The sequence below is a fragment of the Glycine max genome, chromosome 1, assembly GCF_000004515.6.
Source record: "Glycine max cultivar Williams 82 chromosome 1, Glycine_max_v4.0, whole genome shotgun sequence".
In the NCBI taxonomy this organism is placed as follows: Eukaryota; Viridiplantae; Streptophyta; class Magnoliopsida; order Fabales; family Fabaceae; genus Glycine; species Glycine max.
Genome location: NC_016088.4, coordinates 33,827,473 through 33,842,825, shown reverse-complemented (window position 1 = coordinate 33,842,825; position 15,353 = coordinate 33,827,473). Strand labels below are relative to the sequence as shown.

The window sequence follows — 15,353 nt, the reverse complement described above, 5'->3', positions numbered from 1 at the left end:
TAAATATAATTTACAAATAGAAGAAAGTAAAAAATGAAGAGAATTTTGACTTTTAGATTAAACATTGTTAGTAAAAAAAAAATTAAAGAGAACTTAGAGGAAAAAAAAAGAGGGGACCATAAAATAATTTTATACATAATACTATGAAAGTTTAAAAACCTTGGTGAAACCTTGTAGCTCCCCCACTCCCTTTGCATATGAGAAGAAAAATGCTTACAATGTATTTTTTATTGTTGGTCATTTTTAGTGGGTCTCATCTCCCAACTATATTATTTCATCTATAATATTTAAATTTGAAATCTTAGTTAAAGGGATTGGGCTCAAATTCACTTGGACCAATATGACTTATTAGTATATTTTATTCCTTTTCTTGTATATAAGAGGAAGGAAAAAAAAAAGCTCATTACAATTACGGATGAATCCAAAAATCTATTAGAGGGGGACTAAATTTTTTTTCTTCCTTTGTAAATTTTTAAATATGTAACTTTATTGTTAGACATAAAATTGAAATAAATTTTTATTTTAAATGATAACAATCTTAGCCATTATCATACTAACAACAAATGTAATATCCCATGTTTTGAGTATTAGGAATATACCATAAGCAGAACTCTTATTAGGATATTTTTGTTATATTTTTAATAAATATTTGTTATTATTATTTATATATTATTGATTTTGTCCTAAGCATATACTTGTGTTGTGATAGTGTGTGTGTTCTTATACACATGTATATTTTGTGTATATTATTATCATTATTGTTGTTGTTGTCTTTACTATATTATATTATATTTGGTGTTATAAGAGTATTAGAATAACTTCTTATAATTAAAATGCTTGAAAAGTTGTCAAAGTTTTATGTTAATTTTATGATGACAATCCTAGATAGACTACATCATATCTTGAGTTATAGTTGTCTATTTGAGGAATTTTTTGCGTTGTTGGAAAACTTGCTGAAAAAGTTACAATTCATTCATACACTTTAAAAACCAAAATCAGCTTCCATCTCAGAGAAAATTAACTCCAAAGTAAGTCACTTGATCATGAAAAATGCTTTAGATCCCACAATAGACAAAATAACCTCATGAACCTCTTTCTTCTCCTATATATAGAGGAGACCAAGTCTTATATGCACTAAAGAATTAAGTGGGCTTAACATTAGGTGTAGAGCCCCTCAGTCAATATTTTCATATTTCCATTTGACTTTTCAATCTTAGGGAATTTAGACGGCTTGAGATTGTGTTTTAAATCACAACCAAATTTTTGTCATAGTAAGAGTTCTCGTGAAAATCATGGTGGGCAAAGCCATTGGATCAATGCATTCTTAGGAGTGATCTTGACTTCCTTTTCCTTATTGAGGAATTGCTTCATTTGAGGTTATGGGGAGTGGGTTCTCTTCTTTTTTTTTGTATGAGTAGTAATGAGCCACAAGTAAATGGCATGATCTTAGGTTTAAGATTATAACAAGTTTATTTTCTTGGATGGGTTGTGAATACACTGAAACTATTTGTTTTGTTATGATTTGGGTGAATTTGATTGTTGTATGTTTTGATGTTTTGTCATTTTGATGTTCTTGAAATTGAATTTGATAATTGATGTTGGATGCAAATTGCTGATTTTCAGATAGAAAATGTTAAATTAGAACACCAAAATGTGTACTTAAATGATAGAATTAGACTTTGTATTCTTCATAATAGTTGTAGACTTAGATGTTATCTAGTTAAGGGATTTGATATCACTCAAAAAGGATTTATATAACTCTAGACATTGTAATTTTTATGAGTAAAAGATATTTTGAGGTCAACATAGAAGTTACGATAACTGTCTTATCTTTCTAACAAGATAAGAGCCAACTTAATAGGATTATTACAACTCTAGACATGATTATTATACTCTATGCATGTCATAGTAATGTAAGAGGAAAAATGAGTGTGTAATAAAATGAGTGTGTAATATTGACATCATAAAGAGTGATATATGTGTACATATATAAGAAGTACCAAGAGGAGAAGGGGGGGGGGGGGGGTTCTTGGTTGTCCCCTAAATCGGTCACAGATTACAATATGGAGAAAGTAACTCCTGTTGCATCAGTAAGACTTAAATGTATTTTTCATCCCTATGAGTTTGTTTTTTACTTTAGATCGTACTATTTATTTTTATAAGAAGGTTCATGAAATTTTTTATTCTTTTGTTGTTGTTGTTCTTTGCTGTAAAAAATTACTATCAACGACTTATGATTACTAACATTTGCCACTGCTATGCCATGTCATAGATTTCATGGCATGAACTGAAAACAAAAGTAAAACAAAATCTAATAAAATAATATATATAATTTATAGGGATAAAAAACAAAATAGTCACATATCTGTAAGACCAAAAAATTTAAATATTAATATACAAAAAATACTTAAATACGTAATAGCATATTTTCATAATTACAAAAAAAAAAATAGCTCCGTTGTTTTCATGTTATAGGCTAATATTTAAGGCCTAATTTTCTAGATTGAAGGTTTGGCCTAGTCTAATATCTTACTTATATGACTTGCTTGATTTGAAAGCTCTAAGATGGTGGTCTCATGATATGTTATTTCTCAAAATTGTTTATGTAGAGCTAATCCATGATTTAATCCTTAAACCATCACCTATGACAATCACTCAAAAAAGCATAGTGTCATGACCACATTGCCTTTCATCGAACTACATTTGGCTTAAATAAGTTTGCATCATTTGAAAAATGTAAGGTCAAGGACTGTCTAGTGTCTATCATGAACTACTTTTTAAGCTTACATGATCATTTTTAAAGCCTAGCTTAATTTATTAGACAATCTGCCAAGGGCTAGACCTTTAAATAGGATGTCATATAAAAGCATCTTCAACGTTAATGCTTACATGAGTTGCTTAAAGTTAAACAATATTGTATAACAAATTTTTGTGTAAAATTCTTAAATCTATGTGGCATTGTAAGGCCTATGAATTTAATTGAAGATAAATAACTCATTTAAATAATTATGCATTTAAGATGCTCTATGTAGGCTTTCAAGCTGGTCACACCTTCAAATAGTTTAGGCCAAGTCTTAATGCAAGACTATATACTTTTTTCAAGTAGACAAAGCTATGTGTGGTTATTAGTTGAAGAAGAACTTTTGGATGTTGAATGTACTTTTGGAGAGTAAACTCATTTTGGTATTATGTTTGGCTACCCCCAAAAGTGAATTTACAATGAAAATTGTCTTGAAACCCAATTTTGCAAAAGGAAGACTTGAGTTACTTTTATAAACCCAGCTTGCAAACTTAAGTTTATAAATTGTAATCTAAACATGTACTAAATATATTACTCCTTTTTTTTTAGTTTCTATAAGTTATATTCTTTCTTATACCCTACCTGGACTTGATATTCGTTACATTTTTTGTTATGTGTGACTTGCTAACAATATTATATGTTAACATGATACTTGTTGATCTCAACAATCATTAGTCATATCGATTGTCGTTATAAATTTTTAACAACAATGATCAATGACAAAAAAAATAATAAATTGCAAAAATATGTTTAAATTTTTTTTTATAGGAACTAAGAAAACAAATAAACTATAGTAATGAAAAGTACACTGAAGAAAACAAATAAAGAGTTATCAAATTAGCATTACGGATTAGCCTTCAAAGCTAGAGGTTTACTTAACATTAGTACAATATAATTCATCTTCATGATAAAATGAAGTTTTCCCAAATCTAATCCCATAGAGTTTAATGATTAACTTTTTTTTTTTTTATTAAACATTAGTATTGCGTAGTACACTTTTATTTAGAATTGTTTTCTTTTCTAAATAAAAGGTGTGTTTTCCTTCTATTAGCTAATGTCACTTTTTGATTTTTTTCCCCCCCTTCTATTATCATATTTCTTCTAAGGTGTGTTTGAAATAGTGTTGAAAATAGAATAATTTTAGCAATAAATTATATGTCCTCTAGAAAAAAACAATAAATTATATGCATGTATAATCAGTTATAATCAATTTTAATTAGAAAAGAGTTTTTGTTTTAATAAGTTTACTAAAAAATTGTTTGAAGATATAGTAAAAGAGTATAAAAACAACTGAAAAAAAAACTATTAAAAAATAATCATAAATTATAAATTTCTAGATTCATAAAAACAACTTCTTCTTTTTTTAAAAAAAAAAAAGTTTTTCTCAACTTATTTCGGTATAACGAACAACGATTGATACAAGTAGATTGTATTGAAAAGAAAATACTCACCTAAAACCTTGCTGAGGAGAGACTACTTCGAACCAATTTTATAATTAAAAAAAAAACTTATTTCTGTGTAAATTTTTAATGAGGTTGACGTTCCCAAGTAATATAAATGGCATTCCTTCTTTAACATTTTTATTAAGTGAATATTATTACTCTTTAGAAAATGAGGTGCCGATTCGCCACGTCTCTTCATTTCTGAGTAAAACGACAATTCCCATCCAGACTCTATATATATAAATTACATTAAATTAAATCAAACATATAACAATAACTACCAACTCATACAACTTAACTATCAATTTTAAAATGTATAGATTTAATTAACAATGATGGATGAGTATTACAAATAAGAAACAAGATTTTGAGATGACAAAATAATAAGTGTACCGGTAAAACCAACTTAAAAATTACTCCCTCCCTCCTTTACATCATAATTAATGGTTTTGTCCCTATTATAGAACTTATTTAATTAATTCACATCCTTAAAAAAATAATTAATTAATTTAATTAATCACATTAAATATATTAATTATTTATATTATCATTATAAAATTATTATTTTTTCTTCTATTTACTTAATTTTTTCTTGTTAATATTTAAAAAAAAAAAAATTAATTAAAAATATATATGGAAAAATAATCAATAAATCTAAAAATTAAAAAAATTATCTACCATCAAATTTATGAAAATAATCCTATAATTAGGAATAAAGAAATACTGTATAAGAAAATATTTTTTATTTTAATATAATTATCATTTTAGTTTTTTTAGTGTAACATTAATTAATTTATTGACTTATATTCCTTATATATTAATTATATATTAATCATGAATTACAAAATCTAAAAATGAATGATGATGATGTAAGATTAATTTTGTAAAAATATTATTTTTTTCATATATTTATTACTTTTTATTGATGTCTAAAATAATATGGGATTATAATTATTTTGATAAGGAAGGAAGGAGTATTAAAGTTACTCATTAAACACACTCTTTGAATAAATAGTCTAATGAGTTCAATTTTCATATAATTCAGACTTTCTTCATATGACAAAATCCGAAAATTTATTATTATTATTATTATTATTATTATTATTATTATTATTATTATTATTCACTTTAGGAAAATAACTTGGCTGTAATCAACCGATTTTTTTATGCACCAAACACGTTATTATGTCAGCTAAATTCATAAAATTTATCATCACTAAATGAGGTGAGGATTTGCCACGTCTCCTAGTTTCTGAGCAAAACGACAAACACCAAGAGAGCATCATTTATAGGAATAAAAATATGTTGGCTTTCCATAACCACATCTGGTACATCAAACGGCAACGTTTCAACAACCACCACTCCGTTAGGTTTTTGCCACGTCACAAGTACATCAACGTGAGTACACCAATCCAACGGCGTATAAGTTTTTCAGCAAATCTGGTTCGCATGTACACATGCACAACCCATGTGTACGCTCCCTTTGTTGTTTTGCGTTTCATGTCACATTCCCGAAGCCACGTGGTCGAGGATGTCGTTGTCGTTGTCGTGTGTGTGTCGTATTCACGAAGTGTGTCGTTACGTGAAGAGTGTGTCGTTTTCAGTTTTCCCGTAGCACACCGCATCTCTATGCAACACGAAGTGGGCTCTGATTTGATAATGTTTCTATGATTGGTTTTGCGTTACAAATTGACCCTTTTTCAGAAGCAAAGGATTCCACGACTCTTCCTCGCATGTGAAACAAATCCACATGTAATGCAATGTTGTTGGAGTTAGAGACTGGCTAGAACTTGAAAGTATAGTGAATGGTTCCTAGAAATTTTTTCAAATGAATCAAAGATCGATCTTTTTAGATTGAGATTGATTTGCTTTGACTTTACGAATTTCCCCAACAAAATCTTTTCATTTAATGCTTACTTAATTAAAAGTGTATTTTGGCAATTAAATGGATTGATTAAATATTTGTTTGATTAGTTTGGAAAGAATTTTTTTGGCACTACAATTGTGTTGTGTTGATGACTTTTTTTGGGGGGAGGGGGGAACAGAGGAAAGAATGTATAAATGAGATTTTATATGAAACTTGTTTAATTTATTAAAATAGTATATATATATTTTTTTAAAATTAATAATATTTAATGAATTAATTTCTCACAAAATAACTAAACATGATTTGAATCTTTATTATACTTCATTGACTATTTGTGTGCACCTAGATCAAGATTGGTCCCAAATAACACATAGAAAGTAAAAAAGGAGAATTTTTTTTAACCACCACTTTAATTAAGATCTTTTATTTTCCAATGGAATCTTTTGGTATTCTTACAAATTTTAATTCTTTGGATGTAATTCTTTGAGTTGATTATGCATCTTGAGATTTAGTAACAATTAGAATTTTTTGTCCCTCTCTAAGGATGTATTTAGGGGAATCAAACCTAGGTCTTTCTTTCCTCACAACCTAAGTGTGTATTGTCAATTAAGTTACATTTATGGAATTAAAAAAATGATAATTAAATTGATTGATTTAGCTTGATCTTTTAATCATCTTCAATATATATATTCTAATAAAAATTACTTGTTCTATTATAACATCTTGACATCACGTTGACTGAGATATTTTCAAGTCTTAACTACTTCTCCAAAGAAGTTGTTGACTTGGGAGCAACTATTATGGTATAAAATCTTCAATACCTCTTGGACCTACATATACCATGTTCTTGATTGAAATCGGTGAGGAATTAATGCACACCACACTGACAAGGGACACACATAAGACACGTGATCTTTGTCCCATACCGAGACTTAGGAGAGTTGTCTTGATATGGTTTAAACCACGATACTTTAGAATGACATGGCCAATCAAGCCGTTAAGTTCAAGAGCGTAGGACTTAAAAGATGTACATGCAGGAAGTCTGACTAGAGCCTGGTCATGTAGTCCATGTGACGCCTCACGCAATCTGTGTGGTTACAACTATATAACTAATTTTCTCGCCCAAATGCTAGTATATAAATAGGTTTTTGGTATGATTCTAAGCTAACTCTAATGCATAACTCTCTTACTCGTCCGCTACTAACTTGAATTGTGGAGTCTATGTAAGCACCCTAATGCCATTGTGATAAGCATTCATCGCCTTGTGCTCCATCGTCTGGTTCACCCCTCGATCTAGAAGCGGATTGAAGAATTTTCTTTGAATCGGACCTGATTATAATCCATCGAACACCCTTTTAAAGAAATCATATGATCTCATGAATAATTTAAAATGAACTGAATATGTAAAAACATTATGTATCTAAAAAAAAAAAAACCTATTTTAATTTATTTTAGAAAAATAATTATTACCTTGCTTTTAATTTTAAGAAAAAATTTAAAAATAATTATTTCTCTAAATTTAATTAATACTTATCAATCATGTATAATTATTATTTTACTATTAAATTTATTATTTATACATTCATATGATATATTCCATTATCACTTACAATATTGGTACACACGGGATATACATTAATATATATTATGTGTTTGTTATTATACGTGACTTTTTTTTATATCAGTCAAACTTTTTTATGATTTCATACATATTATATGTTTGCTATTATAAAAAAATCGTTTAATTATATAGCATTACTGGATTAAAGAGAAAATAGTTTTTAAGAAGTAAATACATTTAGAATGGAATAACTTTATTATTAATTTTTTTTGAACATTTTTTAGATATAAGTATATATAAATGGTTAAAGATAAATGAAATATATAATATTTAAACAATAAAATTATTTAAGAAATACATTTTGCACAAATCACAAGAGGTATATATACTATTTGAGTAATTTAAAATAGGTTAAATGTAATTGTTGTTGTCCCTCTATTTTTTTAAATTTGTGATTTTAGTTTTCTATTTTTTTAATTGAGACATTTGTTCATTCATTTTTAAAAAATTCACTATTTTATTCTCCCATCTTTTAATTGAAATATTTTATCATTCACTTTTAAAATATCAACAATTTTAAGTCACATGATAGATTTTTTTTATATTACTTAATTATTGATAAACTTAATTTATAAAAAAAGGATTAAAAAGTACAAGTTAATGTTTGACATTAGTCATGAGGACTAAAATCATAATTTTTTTAAAGTGAGAAATGAGATATCTCAATTAAAAAATAAAAAAAACTAAAATCACAAATATTTTAAAAAACAACGGAACAAAAATTACGTTCTAACTTTTCAAAATAAGTTATATATAACAAAATCAATTGCATACAAGGAGTGTACAAACATACTTTAAAAATGTCATTATATATAAATTTTTTTATCATAACAATTAAATCCTGAATAAAAAAATGCAAATAATTCAAATATTTGCATGTTAATTCACTGGTTTTACCGATTTGATAGAGGGTTAACCAATTTTTACTGGACCAATAATTACATAAACGATTCAAATAATAAATCGACAGGGCTAGAACTCTGATTTCCGGTCAAGCTAGTTTGACCAATGAGATCAATCCGATTTTAATAACATTGATTTAAAGATACACAAATAATTTTGTGAACTCAAATACAATATTGTGTATTTTAATGCATAAAATAAAAAAGAAAAACTTGTTTTGAACTCTCCCAACTTTCATCTAAACAGTTACTTAATTTGCCAAGGCTGTGCACATAGTCAAATGGATCTTCCAAAATCTTCAGCATTTATATCCACCAAAGATAATAGGGGTAAGATATTTTGCAATTCATGAACCAACAAAATAAGCAAAAACAAAGAAGACAAAACACAACAAGGGAGGAAAATAATGCGACCAGATTCAACTGTGTGACCACCGTTTAAGAATTTTTCTTTAAAATTTGTTAACTTCCATGATAGGTAAGACAGACCATTTTCAATTTCCGTGGGGAAGGGGGTTAAATAGTTTCCTCCACAAGTCTTTTTTTTGCCTATCCTTATGCTTTCTTTCATAGTACACTCTAATTTTGAAGCTCCGAATTTATTTACATCATCATATATTTTTTATTTTGATAATTAAGTTAATTTCTTCATTTTTGTTTCAAATATTGAATCTTTAATAAATTAATTTAATAATAAAATATTGTCAAATTAAAATGACAATTACATAATATTAATTTAAAGAACTAAGGATTTAACAAAAACACATCAACAATGTAAAAAGTTTTATATTTTCATTCAATAATAAATTATCATGCATTCTTTTCTTCTTATATACAATAATGATAGCAATGTTTAAACTTAAAGCTTTATAAACAATGACGAAAAAGACTCAGACATGTTGGTCGTTCCAAATCATGATAATCCCCTATTAGTTAAAGCCTTTATAAACAATAAGGAGGTACATTAGCTAATGGTAGATATAGGCAGCTCTGCAGATATAATGTTTTATGATTTCTTTAGGAATCTTAGAATCCCACAATCAGAGTTGCTTCCTTACAACAAGGACCTCATAGGTTTCTTTATACCACATAACCCTAATAGGATACGTGAAGTTACACGTAACCTTTGGAAAGACACCAATAACTAGAACGATTGTCGTTAGGTTCATTGTGGTAAAACTGCAATCATCCTACAAAGCAATATTAGGCAGACCGACCTTAACTGCATTAAGAGCGGTGTTTTCAATGGTTCATCTGGCCATGAATACCTCAATGATGAAATGCAAGTCATAACATTGAAAGAAGATTAGAAGAAAGTCCGTGAATGTTACAAAGAGTCACTAAGGCAAAAAGCAAAGATAAGTCCTGTGCAATGGATTATGAGCCCATAACCAAAACTCAGTCCAAGGTAATGCTCACTGAGTTGGATTATAGAGAAGATATCAGGAAAGCGACATGGGTAACTAGGCTAAAACCAAGAAGTAGTTGTCTGAATCTCTAAGTCAGAAAAGAAGATGAACAAATGACGTCCATTGGAGCAGACTTGGATAGTGAAACCCTGGAAACCTTATCCTCTTTTGATATACAATAATGATAACAATGTTTAAACTTAAAACTTTATACAAACTACTTAAACCCTATCAACCCTAATGAGTTTGCAAATTATCATATATAACAATGCTTGAAGAGCATAAAAAAACTGATCATAAATCTACGAACATAAAATGATGATGCACAAAATGAACATTTGAAGGTAGTAGAAGACGAAGGAGACCCACTGGTAAAGAAAAAGTGTGCAGAAAATGAGTTGAGCAAATCAAAATCGGAAATTCCACCGAAGTCTAGAAAGAGAGATCTTCGATCATTGTCGTCACAAATATGGAGGAAGAGGTGGATTCTGATGAAGATATCCCTTTCAACATGTCGGTTTCAAAACGCTTAGTGAAGCTCCGTATCCCAAAATAGTTGAGGCAAATTTTGGCTATGAAATTGTATGACAGATCATCTGAACAATCATTTCTCAGCATTCGGGTTAGCATTGTCGTATAAAGGAGCTTCAGCTTCAATAATGTGTCATTCATTCTCGTTGTTGCTAAAATCTATGGAGCTGAAGTGGTTTCAATCTCTTCCACCGAGATCCATTGATTCATGACGGGATTTGAAGGAGAAATTTAGGTCTGCCTTTGCGACTAGTAAAGAAAGACCAAAGACAAAGGCCGGCCTAAAACTAATTAGGAAAGGGCTAGAGGAACCGCTCAAACAACCTACAACTGGGAGTCACTGATGTCGACTAAGGATGGTGTGAGGGAAGGATCTTCTTTCTTTGTATCCATTTCAAAAATGTTACCAAATACCTTGGAGGAGTTCCTGAAAAAAGAAGAAAAGTACATCAACTATGAAAATGCCCTAGAGGCAGGAAAATTAAAAATGGCCAAAAGTCAATGCACAAAAAGGCTCGGCGCAGGCAAAAAGTGACAAACCGCTTAAGTCGGATAACAAACCGGCTTACAAAGTCTGGTCAAAATACGAAGAGTACACTCCCTTGAACGTGTATTGAGGAAGAATATTAAACGAAATCATGAATGTGTAATTGAAGGATCTTGGTTTTAATGTTCCTAAACCATTGAGGGCTGAAAATGGTGGAAAAGATCAATCAAAATATGACCACTATCATCGAGCAACTGTACATGACACCGATAATTGATTTCAGTTGAAAAATGCTATTAAAATCCTCATTTGCTGAGGAAAATTGGACAAATATGTGCAAGGAAGGGAAGGTAACTTCAGACCTTGATATGATCAACCCCTTGCGATGAGCAGCAAGAAATATTAAGAAGTCTTGATTGACATCAAAGAAGAGGTCGCTCCAAAGAACACTATCTGAGTTACCAACATAGAACACCAAAGAGAGAAGTGGAAAATCACGTGCAAACTGTACATCGTGATGGATCCAAGTTGAGACACAAGGCAAATTCTCCTGAGACAAGACAAATTCCCCTTAGCTTAGAGCATGAGGTGATATATGTCATTGAAAGAGGATTCATCAGCAGGGGTGCTTCAAACAATGCTCGAAAAAGGCATGCAAGAGAAATCTTGATTGCCATGCATGGTAGAAGAAATTATGTGTCAGTTAAAAGAAAGCCTCTACTATTGATTTTTGATGACAATGACTTGGACATATTGATCATTCCAAATCATGATGATCCCTTACTAGTTAAAGCCTTTATTAATAATAAGGAGGTACATCGGTTATTGGTAGGCATAAGTAGCTTTGCAAATGTAATGTTTTATGGTTTCTTTAGGAATCTCAGAATCCCACAATCAGAGATGGTTCCTTACAATGAGGACCTCATAGGTTTCTCTAGTTATCACATAAATCTAATAGGATACGTGAAGTTATAGGTAACCTTTGGAAAGACACCAGTAACTAGAACGATTGTCATCAGTTCATTGTGGTAAAATTGCAATCATCCTACAAAGCCATATCAGGCAGGCCGACCTTAACTGCAATAAGAGCGGTGATTTCAATAGTTCACCTGGCCATGAAATCCCTCAGTGATGAAATGCAAGTCATAACATTGAAAGAAGATTAGAATAAAGCCCGTGAATGTTACAAAGAGTCACTAAGGCGAAAAAGCAAGGATAAGTCCTGAGAAATGGATTATGAGCCCAAAACCAAAACTCAATCCAAAGTAATGCTCGCTAGATTGGATTGCAGAGAAGATATCAGGAAAGGGACATGGGTACTTCGGCCGAAACAAAGAGGGAGTTGTCAAAATCTCCAAGTGAAAAATAGAAGAAAAGTAAGTAACGTCCATTGGAGCGGACTTGGATAGTGAAACCATGGAAACCTTATCCTCTTTTCTCAAAGAAATTACCAATGCATTTGCATGTAAACCTACAAATATTCTAGGCATAGACCCAAACCTCTTCTATCATAAATTGGGAGGAAATCCATCAGTAAAACTTCTATGCTAGAGAAGGAGAAAAATGGTCGTCGAGCGACTAAAAGAGATTAAAAGACAAGTAAAGCAACTACAAGAAGCAGGGTTCATCAAAGAGATTAGGTACACAACTTGGCTAGCCAACGTCATCCTAGTAAAAAAAATAGAACAAAAAATGGAGAATGTGTGTTAAGTATACTAATCTAGACAAACATTATATGAAGGACTCATACCCGCTTCTCGACATAGATAAACTAGTGGACAAATCCTCCGGTTATCGATGTTTGAGTTTCATGGATGCCTATTCAGGGTACATTCAAATACCATTGCACTTTGGTGACCCAGAGAAAATGACCTTCATAACAGAAAAGGAAAACTACTGCTACAAGTTCATGTCCTTTGGATTAAAGAATGTCGATGCTACATACCAAAGGATGATGAACAAATTCTTTGAAAATCAGATAGGTCGAAACCTGGACTTCTATGTAGATGACATGATAGTCAGAAGTAACACCCTAGAACAACACATAGCAAATTTGAAAAAAAACCCTTCCTCAGCTGTGAAAGTATAACAAGCGCCTGAATCCAAAAAAATGTGCTTTTGGGGTGTTTGTATGAAAGTTCTAGGGTTTCATGCTAGTAGAAAAAAGGATCAAGTTAAATCCCGACAAGTGCCAAGCTATACTAGAAATGCAAAACCCGAATGTAGTCAAAGATATTCAAAAGTTGAATGAACGACTGGAGACATTGATAAGGTTTATGGCCAAGTTGGTCAAAAGAGCCATGCCTTTCTTCAAAATTCTAAAAAAATTACAAGAGGTAGCTTGACGGAGGAATGTGAAATTGCCTTTAAAAAAATTAAAGAAACATTAGTTGCTCCAACAATGTTGACAAAGCCAGATCCGGGTGAAACACTGTACCTACACTTGGCAATAGCCGATGAAGTAATCAGTGTCGCATTGATCAAAGATGACAATAAGGTTTAAAAGCCAATATACTTTGTAAGTTGAGGACTTCAGAATACCGAATCATTGTACCTAGAGATAGAGAAAGTCATACTAACCCTAGTATTTTTAGCTTGGAGATTACATTCCTATTTTCAAGCACATCCAATCGTAGTAAGGACTGATCAATCGATCAAACAAATACTACATTGTCCTGACTTGGTAGGAAGAATGGTGACATGAGCAGTTTAGTTATCAGAATATGGATTTCAATATCAATCGAGACAAGCACTCAAGGTCCAATATTTAGTAGGCTTCATAGCTGAAATGACACCTACCAAAGATGAGAAGAAGCTAGAGGAATTACCTTGGGCTCTATTTCTTGATGGATCATCCAATGGGACACGATGCGGGGCATGAATCTTGCTAGAATCCGCACATGGAGTTGTGCTTGAACAAGCATTAACAATAGCATTCCCATTCACAAAAAACCAAACAAAATATGAGGCATACCTTGCAGGTCTAGAAATAGCAGCTGACATCGAGGTCCAAGTGCTAAAAGTGTTTAGCGACTCCAAGTTGATGGTCAACCAATAGAATGTAGAATATTGAGTTAAAGAATTGATCCTAAAAAGGTATGTCAAAAAAATCAGGGAAATTAAAGAAAGATTCAAAAAACTGGTATGTGCCTATATCCCAAGAGAAGAAAATACCAGAGCCGACATATTGTCAAAATCGTCTAATATCAAGGAGCATAGAGGGATGGGGAATGTTATTTGCCAATACACGCTCCAAGACTTGTCATGATGATAGAAAGCCTAGAAAGTTGAATGACATCGATCTTGGAATATATACAAAGTTGTATTAATCTGAAAGATCAAAAGGAAAGGCAGAAATTGCAAAGATGGGCTACCAAATTTTGTATAATAGATAACAATCTTTACAAAAAAGGATTCACTCGGACACTCTTGAAATTCTTAAGAGTGACAAAGGCATAATTTTTCATGGACGAAATACATGAAGGATGATGTGGCCAACATATTTGACACAAAACTCTACAAAAAAAAAATATTGAGAGCCGACTACTATTGGCCGACCATTGAAACCGACACAACCAACTATGTGCGAAAATGTGAAAGGTGCCAAAAATGTCGTGACATACAACATGCACCAGCAAATGAATTGCACCACTTGGCATCTCCATGGCCATTACTTTGGTGGGGGATTGATATACAAGGGCATTTACCATAAGCTCTGGGACAAGTCAAATATCTGGAAGTGGCATCGACTATTTCACCAAATGGGTCCAAGCTAAACACTTGCCACCATAACTGCTAAATGTATTGAGAACTTTGTGTTCAAAAAAATAATTTGCAAGTTCGGGATCCCCTGATCTCATAGTAACCAGAACTAGTAGTCAATTCATTAATAGACAACTCTGCCAATTGTTATTAGGTCTGAACATCAAGCAAATGTTCACTTCTACAGAGCATCCTCAAACAAACAAAGAAGTTGAGATAGGAAATTGGATTATTCTACGAGGATTAAGGAAAAGAGTAAAAAATGTAACGCCATAAAATTTTGCTAATTGTAAATTGATGTTTAAATGTATTTCTTGTGTTATTTGATTATGTGATTAACTTTGATGTGTTGAGGTATTGTGTGAATTAGCCATGTGTCATACCCTAATTTCATCCGGGGACTATTATTTGATGGTATGCAACCTTTGTTTGACCGCTTCGAGGTACTTGGCACCCTTTGTCACACCATACGTGAAGTTCCGAGACATGCCGGAAATCAAAAGGAAGTATTGTTACACAATTCGTGAGTTTC

General features: G+C 31.1%; 1 long non-coding RNA gene across 1 annotated transcript; it reads right to left on the bottom strand.

The window, feature by feature from the left end:
• Positions 1 to 10,007: 10,007 nt before the first annotated feature.
• LOC106794644 (uncharacterized) lies at positions 10,008 to 14,525 on the bottom strand. Its single transcript, XR_005891290.1, has 3 exons — positions 14,234 to 14,525; positions 13,888 to 14,147; positions 10,008 to 10,999 (listed from the first exon to the last, which is right to left on the bottom strand). It is a non-coding gene; the product is annotated as an uncharacterized lncRNA (long non-coding RNA).
• Between the last annotated feature and the right edge of the window lie 828 nt (positions 14,526 to 15,353).